Here is a 7,324-nt window from a genome sequence, read left to right as displayed (position 1 = left end):
AATTCTTCAGATGTGCCCTTATAGCCTTGGGCACATCTGAAGGAGCCTGCAGGCCCACAACAGCAAACAAGTGAGCTTTTGCCTCCACACAGTACAGAGGCTCCCCCAGAGCATCTGTACCAGAATCTGCAGCAAGAGGTCTCAGCTGACTGAAAAATAGGAATTCAATCTCTAAAGCAACAAACTTCTGGCCCTTGAGATCTTCTGACCCTTCACTGCCCACCTCATACATGAACATTGCAGAACCTCGCTCCCAGCACCAGCTGAACAGCATTTGGCTTCCTATCAGAAACCTGCCTGCCCATTTCTATGGGAATTAAACTGAAAAACCAACACTACATCTTAAACTCAACTCCAGTTTAAGTGGTGGAATGTTTCTCCATAGCAGGAGAAAGGTGTGTTTGTCATACCACAGAGATGGGGAGATGTGTTGTCTAAAGATCTTTCAGGGGTTGGAAGCTCAAGATCTCTGCTGTTCTCTGAATGAAAAAAGGCCTTTACTCCTTCAGCCTAAGAATTGCCTTGGTTTCTTCCTTGAATTCCTGTTTCTAATCAGACCCCATTTTGGCATAGCCAAGCAACAAAACCAGAGTTCATCTTCACTGATCCCAGCACAGCAAAAGAATCCCTTGCTGTCCCAGAAGATCTATGGTATATTCACGCTAGCACACCTGAATTCTAGTACATCTGGCAGCTACTGCAGTCATCTTTCTGAAGGAGCCTTAAAAAGCTTAATAAGGGCTCTGTAGCAAGAACCAGGCTCTGAACACAGCTCAGCTGTGCACAGGTAAGAGCAATATTCTCCAGATGTGCAGCCTGAGCAAGAAGGTGGTGGGGTTTTGCTAAAACAAAGATCTGCACATTTCCACACAGATCTCCTTGAAGTGAGGGGTATGAGGCACAAGTGAAGTCAAATTCAGGGCCAGAATCTCAGCTCTTGCTGGCAAGATTGCCTGAATTGGAAGTGTCTTTATGCTGTTACTTCTGTTATGTTGAAACATGTTACTCTTTCCATAAAAATCCATTGCTTAAATTTCTCATATACCATCTCCTATGCTCTCCAGTGCAGCTCTAAAATAATCCCAGTGTGGCTGCATTTTGTTATTTTGATGGTGTTCTGCAGCATGAGAAAAGAGAGTAGGGGAAGCAGGAACATCTAAATGATGCTATTGCAACTGAAATAAAGTTTTTGTCCCAAAAGACACAAGGGAAGGTAAAGTATCTTATCTTTAGCCTCAGCTCTTATGTAATGGACCATGACGAAAAATCCACCTAGAGCACAAACTCCAATCTCTTTCATGGATCATTCTGAAGTACCCTTCCCAGGACTGACAAATGCTTCAGTGAGACAGATGGGATGGGAGTCTGCTCCCCAGGAGCCCCTACAGGGCTCAGGCAAAAACAATGATCAGTGTGCTACAAATACACTCACTGATCAGCTAAAGCTGAAATAAAACAGTTACTACAATGTTTCCACCAAGTAATGCACACTCCAGTCACAGGGACTTCTGTGTCCCAGCAGGCAAAGTCCCAAACTGCCAGACATTAACAGATCTCCCCCCACTCCTTCATCCCAGCACATCCCCAGCTCAGTGTGAAGGTCCACCCACAAAGCCAGCTCTCACCCAGCCTCCTTACGCGGCTCTAACTGCTGAGACCCTCATTTCTGTGCAGCAGTAGCATGGAGCATATGCTACAGGGATCAAGCAGCTGAGAACAGGAAAGCCCTCCCAGACCTCACATACGGATGCAGGACCTTCCTCATGCAGTGCAAGAATGCAGACTGTGGCAGATATGAGGGCAGAAAGTCACACATTTTACCCTGGAAGGGCAAGGAGGAAGTCTTGCTTGAATTGCTCTGTCAGCCTTACAGATTGCTTCCGTTTCCCCTCAACACCCACACTGCCAGGAGGCCTCAAAAACAAGTACTCTGGCCTAGCATTGGCTGGATAATGTGGAGCCATTTAAAAATAAAATTGTAAAAAATATATATTATGAAGCAATCCTCTGCAGTCTAACACCCACAGCATTAACTTCCTGCTGCCTGCTCTCTTCCCTTGCTGCTCAGCCCAGTCTCCCCTTGGAGGCAGACTCTCTCTGGTGCTTCAGCACTGCCCTGACCCAGGAAGGAATTGCTGTTCATACCACGAGAGCTACATGCAAGCCCATCTTCACTCTTGCCTCTCTAGTGCAAACATATTATGAGTTGGCCTTAAAATGAATCTGAACTCAAGCACACAGATGCCTACAGCAATCTCCCCAACAGAGTACAAAATAAATAAAAGAAATACAGAATGGACAAAACAGGTAAGGAGAAAAAGAAAAAAAATTGGAAAGAAAGTCAGAAGTAAAGCTGCTTTTGTTCTGCCCTTAGCACAAAGTGAGATGCAAGGTGTTTGCATAGAAAGATCCCAGCATTGAGGACTTAAAAACCTACTCCTCCCTCTGTTTCTCTCATGAGAATACTCTGTTTCTCACCCATGTACCTCCTCCCAGAAACTCTTCAAGTATTTCCCCAGCCAGTGAGACTGAACAAGAACACCACATTCAGCAAGTGAGCCCCCCCCACCCGACATCAGCCATGGAGCCTGAAAGGATCAGAGAGGAGATGTTTGTTTCAGCCAAGAGACTCATTGCCAGGAGGGATTCAAGCAGCTCTTGTTGGAGGAGAGAGGGGGAACCCCGACCAAAGAGATCAGTCAGAGAAGAGGCTCTGGAAGGGAAGAGCCTGGGGCTCAAGGTGATTTCTGCCAGCGGGCTATTTTGTTGATAAGGATTACACAGCTACTCAGTCTGCCAGACATGAGCCTGCAAATGGTAAAGCATTCCCTGTTGGCCCTGTGATAGTACCTATACCATCTAGTTATACAATAAGCCTCAGGTTGTTTTCCTAAACCAGGCAGTTGCTGGCAAAGCTAAAATATAAGCTACTGTTGTCCCACACTGCAGTAAAGCAGCCTCACAGAATTTCTCTCTCCCTGCTGATACTTTCTTCTATACAGCTGCACAGACGATACTGACGCCTCAATGCAAGATCAGGGCACTCCCAGTCCAAGCAGGGAACAACTTAAAAGGAGGTTCAAACTCCAACCACTTTGATCAGGGGAGTGGCTCCAGAGCCAAAATAAATGTTTGCTGATAATCCCATGCCCTGTTTGCTTGTGTGGCTCCCACTTTATTAGCCTTCCTATGGTAAATTTTACAGCTGGGGTTAGCAGAGTGATAAAATGCACAGATTATATTCTTCACTGTTGCTGGTCTGCTTCTCCCCAATTTAATGCAGCTTTACCTTGAAAAAACAAACACTTTGATCCAGGATGCTCTCTTGCCCCTTGCAAACCTTCACCTCCTTCTACTACCCGACAGTCATCAGTTTGGAGAACAACAGCCTGCTCCAGGGTGGGAGGAGAGCAAGTCACAATCAGATTTCCCTACTGAATGCTCTATATAAGAGCACTCAAATCAGAGATCCTCCTCAATCACTGCACCACTGACAGTGATTTTCCCCTCCCTCCCCGCAATGTTCTGCCTGGGCTCCAACAGGACCCCTCAGATGTTGAAGTACAAATAAATGTAGGATCCAGACCACAGAAACTTATTGGCATCCTATGATTTGATTTCTCACACCGTCATCACTGAAGCAGAAACTTCAGTGTCTATGCAGTAAGTTTTGCCCCAAACAGAGTACCGTAACTTTCATCTCCTCATTCTTGATTTATTCAAGTTATGCCCCAGCTATTTCTCATTCTGAAAGCCAACAGAGAAGCCAGCAGAAAAAAGGGACCTGCTTTGCCTTTATTTTTCCAAATTCAAACTCCTCAGATTGAAAACTGTACTAATCCACATAGTTTAGCTGGAGATACCTTTGTTCTATCTATATAAAAATCAAAGATGAACCAATTTATTAAACTGTGGCACAACAAAAGCTGAAGAAGCTGTCAGCAGCTCTCTAGTCCCAACATGGAATTCCTATTGCTTTGTAGCAGACTAAGAAATTACTGTTCAGCCTTTAATGTTGAATTTTATGAATGGAAAATGGTTTTGCCCCAGAGCTTGTATTTATTATTCATAGCTTGGTCTGCTCCCTAAAAACAGGAAAGCAACATCAAATTCAAGGCCTCCCTGGATTCCTAGGGAACTACAGACCAATCCAGATCAGGAACACACAATATTTTTCCATTCCTAAGTCTTTTGTCAGCATCTCCAAGGGTAAACAGATAACAAGAAGCATTAGAGTTCAGAAGAACATTGGTACCTTGTGGATGATGAATACAAACAAACAGGCCTAAAGCCACTACTGCAATGAGCTTTGGTACTGCAATTGCAGAAGGTGGGAAGCAAATAATACTGCAGGATTCTTTCACCTCCAAGTCACTGCTGCTTGCTCACACAAGTGAGGGCTGTCTACAGCAATTCTTCTATAGTGCTGTCTACAATAGCAAACTGCTCCCACTGGCCAACAACAACAACAACAAAGAACAATATAAGCAAAAACCTCAAGTACAGCCAAGCTAAGAAAAATACTCAAGTAGACTCTTGGGTATCTCTGGATTTAACCACATCAGAGTATTCTATAGGGGGAAAACAAATTTTTAAAGATCAGTCTTAGTCCAACTGTGATAACAATTCAGGGAAATTTTTCTATGTTGACTTGACTGAAATAAACTGTCTGTGCAGACCTTCATATAACTGATATTAGCCTCAGTATTGAGAGGTAGTTTCTCTGCTAATTTTCTGGGGTTTACTTTCCCCTTGAGATGAAACCTCAAACACAGGTGAGACTGAGACTGAGCTAACAGACAAGTATTAAATTTTGAAGATTTTCTGCTTGAAGTCAGGGGACGCAGCCAGATCAAGCAAAGTACTTTTGTCTGGAAAGACCAGTGGCTAAAGAATGGATTAAATGGAGGAACCTTCCAGACACAGACTGGGACCACACAGCAGAGAGGACTGGTACAAAAAAAACTCACCACAAGCTATTTGAAAGAAAGTCCAAAACTATAAAGTTGTACCTTTACAATATGGGCACTTCAGCAGCAAAATTGGCTGAAGGAATTCCTGTTTGTGTCAAGACACTAGACTTGCACTGTAGTCTTATTTACTTATTTTAGGTTCAAAAAATTCTCTGGCCTGGATCATACCACAAAACCTTCAGCTGGGCCAAAGGATTGAGGTGCCAAGGTACAGCATTGTTCACATCCAAACCACTGCTCAGGCTTCTGCATTGCCCCACTGCAGTGCTGCTCAGGAGGCACTATCACACTACCACAGCAATTTCAAGATGTTCCTGCCTCCTCTCCTTCTTCAATAGTTACTACACCAACAGGAAACACCACAGAATGAGATGAAAGAGAAGAGGATGGGGAACACTGTGAAATCAGATATAAATCCAAAGAACTTTCCAAAGTGGTACATCAGAGGGAAGATTAGAAAGCCAGTCTGCCGTATTGCATAAGTGATTACATTTTGTACCATCTAGAGAAAAAAAAACCCAACACCCATGCTGTTAGTGGAATGTCTGCAAAGCTAAATTGTTTCCTTAGAGAGGGAAAAGCTGCCTGTACCTATAATGTCCTGTGCATCTCTAAGTGCTCTTGAGACCACGTTGAAGCAGCTGATGGGCCTCAGGAAGCGCACACTGCTGATGAAGGCCTGCCCCAGCTGCACTGGGAGCCATCACAAACAGCATCCACAGCGAGCAGAGCAGTGAGGTCCCTGGGGCTGTGCTCATGCCCGTGCCTCCTCAGCTGTGCACTCCCTTTCCTTCCCTTGCCCCCCACACGAGGTTCATTCTGCTCTGCTGCACACCTGCTCACAAACTACACCAGCAGAAAGCTGCTCACCTCTGCCTTGGCTTTCTTCTTGGACTGGCTCTGCAAGGGTCACATAAGTTCTGTAGCCACGAGTGGGGAAAAAAGGTGGGAGGTTAAGAAATGGTTAAACTGCTGTGGGACTGCTGCTCACATGTGGGGCAGTCCTGAATCCTACTCAGCTTCGTGGAAACTCAAGTACAACAGCAAAAATAATTTTGTGAATCCAGTCCTCTAGGGAAACCAAGGTGCCCTCCATAGCTGAGACCCTGTTCTACTGGCATCCGTAAGGGCAGCTTTTTCCACAATATCCCAAGCTACAGCTTCTCGGTCCCAGGCAAGTCCTAGCTCTCCAGCTGATCCCTTCCCCATCTCGAGGAGGAGCCAAGATGTCACCCTCATGTCATCTTAGCTCAGGAGATATTTGCAGCAGAACCCAGTGCAGGCCCAGCAGGGCTGCCTGCCTACATCCCTGCTGCCTTGTGCAGCAGGCCCAGGTCCTGTGCTAATCAGAGGCCAAGAGGATGGGACAATGGCTACCCCCTTATACCAGGAAAATCTGGTTCTGTTCTAAGGAGAAATCTTTACCAGAGTGCCATAGAAAAGGTGATTTCATTTCAAAGTACCTTCTTTTTTTTTTTAATTAGCATGAAATTTAAATATCAGCATTTGGACAATAGATCTGACCTTACCAAAGAGAATCTCTCCTGTCATCCCCATCCCACTGTGAGTCAAAACATTTTATGTTCTGAGGTCCCCCATCCCTGGGGAAGGAGGTGAGATCAGAGCTTCTTTTCATCCAATGCAACAAAAAACCTCCAAACAAACAAGCAAACAAACAAAAAGGTGTAGGTGCTTGCATGAAGTGGAAAAATCCTGTTTGGGCCAGCCTATGCATACCAAAGTCCGTTCTGGGCTACTGCACTGACCAGGCCGAAAGCTGCAGATGATTTTCCCCTTTGCAGCCCTCAGCGTCCATCGCTTGGCGAGAAATCCGTGCGTGGGTCTCCAGGGCTGCCGCCGGTAGCGAGTAGGTGCGGGACACGTCAGTGGGAAGTGGGACACCCCTCCCTGCCCGGGCCAGCCAGGAGGTGGCACTCTTAAACTGCTGAGCCTTCCCACTACACTGGATTTTTGTCGGGTTTTTTCCTCCACTCCTACCTCCCCCCAGTAATCTGTTTTCCTGCCTTGAGGATGGCGATACACCATAGCAAAGACTCGGCTAAAAAAGAAAAAAGCTCGTTAAGCAGACGATGGCTTTGTGATTTCACGATTGTTCCCCTCTGGCATAAAGGGCTGCCCGGCTGAGAGGAAGAGGTTTACTCGGTGTAAGGTGATGTTATACAACTTTCTCCCTCTAGCAAGTGCCGGAACTGTTCTGATTTAACCCTCTGACACCTTGATCCAGCCCATTCAAAGTCCCTTTTTAAATTTCTTTTAAGCGGCCTACACCCTTAACGCCCAGCAATGCAGAACACCTACCGAGCCCTGACCCAGCAGGCAAACTACAAAAG

Source organism: Ammospiza nelsoni, chromosome 1 (genome assembly GCF_027579445.1).
Source record: "Ammospiza nelsoni isolate bAmmNel1 chromosome 1, bAmmNel1.pri, whole genome shotgun sequence".
Taxonomy (NCBI): Eukaryota; Metazoa; Chordata; class Aves; order Passeriformes; family Passerellidae; genus Ammospiza; species Ammospiza nelsoni.
This window is presented reverse-complemented; position numbering follows the sequence as displayed.